This window comes from Cheilinus undulatus, linkage group 13 (assembly GCF_018320785.1).
Source record: "Cheilinus undulatus linkage group 13, ASM1832078v1, whole genome shotgun sequence".
NCBI lineage: Eukaryota > Metazoa > Chordata > Actinopteri > Labriformes > Labridae > Cheilinus > Cheilinus undulatus.
The window spans coordinates 19,304,081-19,313,538 of NC_054877.1; the positions used below are offsets into that span (position 1 = coordinate 19,304,081).

Consider the following 9,458-nt stretch of genomic DNA (forward strand, 5'->3'; position numbering starts at 1 on the left):
ATTGACTCATGCTGCATTATTTTCTGAAGGCTGGTGTTTCTCCGCAGGGCTGCTATTGGCCGATGCCATCGCTAGAAGTAAGACTCAGGTACCGGAACTAGTATCAGCATTTTAAAGAGGCAACATCATCCACATTCAGTGAGAAAAATGAACATAACTATCCATAAAATTAGGGCTGAAATTACTTACATAATGCATACAATGGTGGTAAGTGGACAACAGCAAAAAAGATTATACCCTAAGAGAAGCAGCTTATCCTCACATTTGAAAATCTGACAGCAGATTCTCAGTACGCATTTCTGCTTGGCAATAACGGTCAAAAACAACAGTGCTGTCAATTCTGATGTCTCCATGTTTGCTCTATAGCATCTCTTTACATGGCTAAGTCAAACTGCAGAATGCGCAACCAACAATGTGATCTTGCTCCTCCTATGAAAGATAAATCCAGCACTTAAGCCTGAGAGCCAAGTTGAAAGACTTGCACTGTAAACACTTTCCTCAATCATAGAAAGGAGGAGATCATACCCTGGGCTGCAAACCATTACTGAGGCGTAACACAGTAATTTCCCTGGCACACTCTCTGAGGCGCAGCCCGGCCTTATCTTCAGGGCAGCCTGCCATCTCTGCCAATCTCTGAGTGAGCAGAGGGGGCCACAGGGGGAGGGGGGGACTTCCTTCCGAATCCATTCATGCTACTGAGGCCACCTGCTGTGACTGTCAAAGACTGGCGTGAAGCTGGGAGAGGGAATAAGCCATCTAAAAGCTATAAAATATAAGAGCTCTTCTTGTTCTCTTTTCCCTCTTCGCTGACTGCAGGCATCTGACGTCTAATTTTCTCTTTCTGTCGACACAAATCCAAACATTCATCCAGTTTGTTAGCATGAGAGTGTGTCACGTAATGAGTCTGACTTCTGAGCTTCTAATCAGCAAACTGTAATGACATTGTAGAGTCTAATTTGTACCACGAGGACACTCAAGGACTATGCGGGGATCTTTTATGTCTGCAGTTAAACTTAAGTCCCTGAACCCCAGCCAACACCACCTGTTAGTGCTCCTCACTCCTCTGCCAACAGCCCTCTCCATTCCAGCTGTGTCTGTGTGTCCATGTGTGAGAGGGAGACACGACTGTCCAAGCAAGTGAGGCTGCACTAACACAGGGATTAGCATGGAGGAGGATTACTGTGGCACCCCAGTGTATAAACACACCAACAGACACATGCACAGCCACAGACAGTGAATGTGTAGACACACATTACACCATTGATTATGTTTTCCACATCTTCTAAGACACATTAATATTTCAATGTGCAAATATTCAAAGTACAGCTGCACTATCACAATAAAAGCATGCAAAAAAAGAGTTGGAAAGCACTCCATAAATTACAGATTTCCTCATGTTGTAAGTCCTCCTGTAAAACAATATGTCTTGCAATAAAGGCCTTAAACAGCTGAGGCCTACAGCAGCTGATAGGGAGAGTGTGCAGAGAGAGAGAGGGTGAGGCAGTGAGGATGATAAGGGTGGTTAAACTTGTGTAAAACTCGGATACTAACTTGAAAAAAGCAATACAGGTAGCAGAAAGATGTTATAGTTTGTCATTATGATCATTTCCAATTTTATATATCATTAAAGCGGCAATGCGGAGTCGTTGGAGGTAGCTTTGGGACCCTTTCCTTATTGATTTATTTGCCATTAAATTATAAAACTAAACTATCCTGAAAATCTAGTTTTATTTCCGGATAACGACGCGAACGACGTTTTAACCACTCGAGGGAAACTCTTCTTTCCCTAACTTTCTCCAAGTGCATACGAGGCCCAGCTCACTTACTTTTAACAAACTATGACTTTCTTAGAGGAGAATTTCTTACCTTAAAAGCAACCTTTGCAGTGTTTTTCTTCGGCTACATGCGTCCTGTGATGTTTGCTCCCCCTCGTTTTGTATTTTTACGTAGGAAATCCAAAGAAGTGCCGACCAAGCAGTCTTTAACCGTACAATCTCAGTCTTCGGTCTGTCCCATACCGATTTACTACTTCTGCAACCCAAAGTCCTCCGCCGGGATCCTTTAAATTGCGCTAAAATGAAAACGCACCCCCAACCGATAAAGACTGCTTAATATGGCGGAGTAAGAGCTAAGCAAAACAGTTAAAATATCCACAAATCACCGCCTGCTGATAGGTCAGGGTTGCCCTGAAAGACACACAACAATAGCCCGGACTAGCACCGAGGAACCGACGAGGCCAAAGAAGGAATGATGTTGCGTTCGCGTGCTCAGATTAGACTCGGACATTTTTTGGGAGTATGGCTGTAGTCCGTACATCTGAGTTGTATATCTCAGAAAGGAAGTGCTGTAATATACCGGTAACGTATTTCTAGTTTCAGGTATTTTTTAAAAATTAACTTTATTCATAAATTAATTCTAGCAGTTACATTCATGAAATAACCACAATGCAAACATTAAAGTCAGTGCAACATCATTAACAAAACAGAGAAAAAAGGTCAGAGGTCTAATCTGGGATCAAATTAGACCCATTTTAGAAGTAGTTACACAAATGGTGACTTACTTTAGCTAAAGCTAACACAGCAACTTATCTAAGTAATTAACATTGCTACATAAGTCAGTGTAGCCAAAAATAGCTTTAGCAAACACTGCTAAAGTTGACTTAGCTATGCAGATAACATAGATATATAGGTTACTTAACTGTTTTGTGAGCTTAGCTTTAGCTCCGTTAGTTCCTTAGCTATGCTAGCTATGTAGCATCATAGCCACAATAGCTATGTAGATCTGTTACACAGCTAACAGAGCTATGTAAGCTACCAACAATGCTACACAGATAACATAAATATGACGTTTACATAATTACTGCTCATAGAGCTTGGATTTAGCTCCATAGATATGTTAGCTATATAGCTACATTAGCAACATAGCTGCATTAGCTATGTTGCTTTGTTACACAGTTAACAGAACTATGTAAGTTACCCTGTTTTCATGGAGGACAAGCTTTTTCCTTTAAGCAAACTTTATTCTGCTTTATTAAACGTTTTATTACCAGGTTGTGCAGGTCAGATTTTTTTGGTTTTCTAACCCTTACCCTCACCCTGTATATTTTGATTCTGAGATATATGGCATCTAAGATGAACCATTCTGAGAGTGGCCATCCAAAATGAACGGCCAGACTGTCTTGGACCTGGCTTTAGCCTGAAACACAAAAAACTGTATGTATGTGTTTTTTTTACAAACTAATTTTGAAACACCAGCCTTCATTGGACCATGTCCGAAAGTAATCATTATTGTAATTATCATGTACCTGTCAACTATTTGACACACACAAATGTTGGCTATTTAGAACCAATGGTTAAAATTCAACACACGTTAAAATTACAACAGACTGAATAAGGGAAGTGGCAAAATAGAGAAAGGCATGTGTAATATTTAGATTACTGATGCATATACATAAACTTATCAATTAAATCAGCTCAATACAGCTGCTTGGTACAGAAAATAAGTTGAACTAATTACTATCGATTTATCAAAAAAAAAAAAAAAAAAAGACTTGACCAAAAATTTTTCAGTCACACACAGCAATCACCTTTGGAGCCCAGCTGTAGAAATTCAGCTTTCTTTTTCAGCTTTATCAAGTTCCATGCAGGATGTTGTATCATTTCCGATAGCACTTGAACGTCGCATCATCTCCCATTGAATGGTTTTCCCTTGAGTCCAATATGGCCGACTTCACAGGCTCAGATTGAAGAGAAAATCCACCATCTGGCCCTGTAACAAACAGATAAAGCTGTTCTGACTGGTGTCACTAGATCAGTGAATCAAAGTTTTATTAAAAAAAAAAATAGTTGTAAGTTGTATTGCTGAGGACGTAAATACCCGCTTTTTATCGTCCCGTTTTAACCTTTGAACCTTAATCACAATGGGCAGGCATCTAGCGCCCTCTAGGTCATATAAAGGGTAAATGAGTTTAATTTTTTATAACAGGCCAATACTAACAAGTGTTATGAGATAAAATATTGAATTATTTATGCTCTGAGTCCGTCATTAAAGGAGACACAACTAAACCATTTGCTATGGTCCTTATGTGGTATCTTAAACACCTGTTCTTAAGGCTGTTTCTGTGTATTGGTGATGTTAGGAGTACACTTTACACAACTTTTTTGAGGCAAATACTTTTAATAAGCCAAAATAAAACTAACAGTTTCATCACACTGTGGGTTGAAGATGTAGAAGACCATCTGCTGCAGATTCTTGAAGTGATTTGCTGACCCCTACTGACTCTGACTGCACTATGCGCGGGCAACCGCTGCTTCTCTGGGGGGGAGGGCTCCTGAGAAAAGAGCCTGTGGCAAACACAATGAAGGCCTATCCCCCCACCCCAACCCACACACTGAAGACAACCGCCAACCACAGACAATACTCTGCCGTCTGTCTTCCACAATGGTTTTCCCCCAGGTTTAAAGTTACAGGCTCTATATATTTTGATGACTTTATGAATTTTAATTAAACACTGTGTGCCTGAAGCACTGCTGCTGTCGATCAGTCAGCCAGTGATCATAATAAAAGGATTATAAAAAGATACTCTGAGGCAGGGGTGCTCAACTGGTTTAGCCTCAGGAGCCATTATTACCCCTTTAATGAGAAATTGTGATCCAAATTAAAAAAAAATGATAACTGAAGAAATTTTATTAAAATTGCTGCCATTTTGGATCTTAGATGGGACAAAACACGACTGAAGGACAAAAACAAATCTGTTTGAAAAGCACATCATTAGAGAAGCCCTGGGGGGATATTTTGCATGCATGCAATTTCTGGCTGTCTTCTAAAGATGTTGAAAAATTATCTTAATGTTCCATGTTAAATTCCAACTTTAATATTCAAAGAAAATGAGGTAAATAAGTTGAGATCTTGAGAAAACAACCAAGTTCAATTACTACCTCCGCAGAATGTGTCAATGGAAATATATATGTCCGCTAAGGGCTCTGCCACCCACTTCTACGCCCCTACCTCCCAGCTGAGAAACTGATTGCAGGAGCTCTGACAATGTTTAGAGAAAAACATAAAGTAAAGGTGTGGGCTGGCCCCAAAGTGGGGGTCAGGGCCCACTGGGGGTCATGAGACACTTGAAGGGGGTCGTAAGATGCCGTTGCAAAAACAAATAATTTTTTAAAGTGGTTTTGAATTGTGTATTTTACATATTTTTGTAAGAAATGCATAAATTAGCTAAATCTAAAAAAATTGTCATTCTGAGAAATTTATGCCCAAATCAAAGTACAATAGTTATAATAATTATAATAATAATAATAATTATACATTTATTTAGAAAGCGCTTTCAGTCAAAGTGCTGTAGATAGAGATAAAATCTCTTGACAATAAAAGCATTAGAGAATCAATAAACATATCCAAATATACTGAAACAATACAAAAGGACATCAGTAAAAAAAACAATTTAAGACTCATATACAACAGTAAACAAGTGGGTCTTCAGCTTTGCTTTAAATACATCAGTTTAAAAAATCTTTAAATGTAAGTGTGCACATGACTGTTCTTAAATGTGCACCGCTGCATTCAGTTATGCCTACACCTTTGGGGACAGTGGGGGTCCCTGATCTCTGGCATCTTCATTATCGGGATCGTGGGCTCAAAAGTTTGGGCACCACTTCTTTAAGGGATAGAGCAGGAGATAAACAGCATTGCTATACCTCATATCAGTGGTTCCCAAACTGGGGTTCAAGACCTCACCAAAAGGACAAAAGATAAAACTGATGGGTGAAAAATGTATGATGGATTTGGATTTTCAAAATAAGAGACACTAACAAGTGAGCATTATGAATATTGTTGGACACAATGGCTGATGTAAAATAACAACAGCATTCCATTTATTTTACAGCAAATAAATGAATAAATGAAGTATTATAATGTATATTGTGTTTATTTTATGGATCCTTGTAATGTAACGCCGTCCTTATTTGTAGTTTTGCTATAGACGATATGTTATTAGTTTTCCTGGGTGTTTATTATTTACTTGCAGGCCATGATACTGTTGTTTCTCTAGGTTTAAATTTAAACCATCAAAGATGTTCAGGGAAGAGAAAGGCTCAATCAGAAAAATTAAGAAATCTGACATTTAACCTATGAGGATTAATTACAGTTGCTTAGGGATGCTACGCTAGACTGAATTCACATCACAATACTGGATTCATGCTATGATTTTGATCTAGATGTGCAAAATTCCATTTTAATTATTTGTCTTTATAAATGTGGTTACAGTTTAAATTTCTTTGGATGCTATGAAAAGTCTTGTCAAGTGAGAAACACTGGATGTAGATAGCACACTCTACTGGTTGAGCACAAGTATTGCAACATACTTTTTTTCAGTTAATTTAGCTTGCACATATTCTTATTGTGTTGAGATGTATTTCTTAATCCCTACAATTACTGGTTCTTTTATTTAAGTGGTAGTGAGAACCACTGACTTTCATGAATCAATGAAAATGCACATGATGCAACAAAAAAGAAACACAATGAGTCACCTTGCTAGTCTGAGAAAAGTGCACTAATAAAGGCAACAATTGAAATTTTTAAAGTCAAGTAAACTCATAATATCTAAAGTTAATTGTGCTTAGTTGCCTTTTGCAGTTTGAAATTCTGTGATTTCCAATTTAGAGCTGGTTTTCTTTCAGTTGGGATTTCTGTACTGTCTTAAAGGGGACATATGCAAAAAACACTTTTTCAGGCTTTTCTAACACAAACATGTCCCTGGCCTAACCACAATCTCCTCAAGTACCAGAAAAATACATTCCCTCTCCCCCTCTCTTTCTCCACCTTTCAGAAAATGTGTGCTGAAACAAGCTATTCTCAGATTTTACATCTAGTGACCTCACCAGGGGCCCTTAGCACCCACCCCCAGGTTTGGTTGGCCCTCCCCCACTTGGAGGAAAGTTCCGCCCTCCTCTACTGATCCTCTCAGCTACTGGCTGAGATGCTGGACTACAGTTGAGGAGATTGATGGTCCAAATCCCAGTCTAAACTTTGGGGGGAGAGGTGCCTGTAATATCATGAGTGCTGCATCCACTTCCTGAGAGGGGAATGGTCAGGGGCGGAGTCAGACAGCTAATTACCATTTAAAGCAACAGAAACGGCTCGTTCTGAGAAGGGCTGAAACAGAGGGGTTTGTAGACATGCAAAAATCCTATACTGAAGAGTTTTTTGAGCAATAAACTTCACAGGCATGTTTTGGGGACCTCTGAGAACAATATAAACTTGTCTTAAAAGGGTAGAATATGTCATCTTTAAACAAAGGGTAATTGTTCTCCTTTTTGGATGCAGTCCTGCTCTTATTTTGAAGGAAAATAATACACTTTGAGTAGATTAAAGATCATGCTATAACTTAACCAAAGAAAAGGAAACTTGCTATGAACTGAAAATGAAATAAGGGAGCAATAAAAGGTAAATGTTTGAAATCACAAGGTGCTGATGACTTCTGACTTGTCCACTGAGCTATCTGTGACTTTTAAAACCAAAATGAGAAATTACAGTGCAGAGGTGGACTTGATTCACATCACTGTGGCTGCAGGGAGACGCTGCAGTGGCTTAACTGAAGTGTGCTTAAATGCAATCAATATGATTAAAAATAAATGTCCTGAATTTGATCCTTTAACACGATGAATGCATTCATGCTGACAGCCCTCATATGATAACAGTGAAGTAACATGCCAATTCTTCATTTTCATTGTTTGGTAGAGACTTCAATAAGATTCACTGATTTATTTCAGGTCTATCAGAAAGACATCTACTTCTTTAAACTAAAATAGTTTCCAATCAGAGTGACGAACCACCAGTGGGAGTAAAAGGAATATATCTATATCTGTCTATGCCTATATATTCCTGATGTTAAAATAGGCCCACATCTAATTTTGCCCACATCTAATCTTTTCCTCCCTTTTCCCTCCCCTTCTGTGCCGCTGAATGAGCACTCTTCTCTCCTCATGATGGCGCTGTTTGCTCATCCTACAAAGCCTCATCGCTACCTTGCTGTAACAGGCCTGATATCTGCCGTCTGCTCTAGTTAACACATAAGGGCTTTTAGTTGTTCTCTTCACAGCTAAAGAAGAAGAAGAAGTTGTGGATAGCCCCCCTCGTCCCCTCGTGCAGTGACTGGCCCTGTTCGTCATATTGCGTCAGAGTAAACAAAAACGCTGACGTGGATCTCTCGCCTCTTTGGCAAACTCTTCAATTGGTTGATGAGCTATAGGACTGAATCAGTGTTGCACAGCTATATGACCTCGTGTTGGTGACTATGACGAGGGCCCTTATAGGATGACAAAATTAGAATCTTGCACAGGCGTGGGCCTTCACATTAAAAGCAGTGCAATTTGCATGAAATGACACACCAGCGTTATAATGAAATAAAGCAATGATTTGATCATATTAAGCTGCATTTTTATAACAAAAATGAGACGCACATTATAAAGAAGTAAAAAGTATGAAAAGGTTTCACTTATTAGAACAAATCCTGAAAGACTAGTGAATGCGGAAGGAAATAGGCCCAAATGCGTTTTTGGCGCATGCCACATACTCTATAAATCACTTTCTGGCACTTCAAGGTGTTTTTTCGTTAAAACCTATCACCCAGCATATTATAACATTGCAAGGATGATCAGAATAATGCCTGTGAGAATGCGTGAATCGTTTTAAAAAAGCCACGTAGGCTCTATGACAGCTCTGTGAAGCGGCATCCTGCGTCACCAGCCCGTGTCCAAATCAGATTATACGTGCCTCGTTTATTTCAACTATCCAACAGATCTGCAGAAAGGCCCGAGCTTTGTCATTGCACGGCCATTAAAGCCGATATCCATTCAGTGAGCAATTATTGGAAGTGATTAGAGAGGGGGGGAAGTTACTGTACAGTAAATACACGAAAAAAAGCCGCAACTGGAGAGGATGGATTTCAGCACTGGACAGCTCCTGACTCCCCAGAGGCCTTCAGCTTGGTCATCGGAAGCCTGAAAACACCATTTACTGCCATTAAAACCACCAGAGTCACACGAAACCACCACCTTCAAGCAAAGCTGATCATATCCCAGCTCTGTCATAATCATAAAAGCCTAATAGGACTTATTGATGACGCGTAGGGGGGAAATAAGCATGTCTCAGTTGCGGTGAAGGACAAATTGATTTGTGACAAAATCCGGTGATTAATTCATGAGTGCGACCACAACCATTTCTTTTTTTTTTTTCTTTTAACAAAAAAAAGTTTAGAAGTAAAGTTCCATCTTAAGGGGAAGGGGAGGGGGGAGTCTGACGGATGCATCGATGAGGAAGGAACTGTACTTTTATATTCCGGGAGGCAGACTTGATGACGTCTATAGCATCCTTAATGTGACTTATTGGAGGGAGGAGGAGGTGGAGGGGAGGTGAGGAGGGGGGAGGCAAGGCTTACGATGCATGGATAAAAA

The 9,458-nt window shown here is 39.6% G+C and overlaps 1 protein-coding gene across 2 annotated transcripts in view; it reads right to left on the bottom strand.

Moving 5' to 3' along the window:
- Window positions 1-2,227, bottom strand: part of yes1 (YES proto-oncogene 1, Src family tyrosine kinase) — a 48,903-nt gene extending 46,676 nt beyond the window's left edge. For both annotated transcript variants that reach the window (XM_041803278.1, XM_041803279.1), the window contains exon 1: window positions 1,867-2,227. The gene's annotated coding sequence lies outside the window, so the exon portion shown is untranslated. The remainder of the gene's footprint in view (window positions 1-1,866) is intronic.
- Window positions 2,228-9,458: the final 7,231 nt, after the last annotated feature.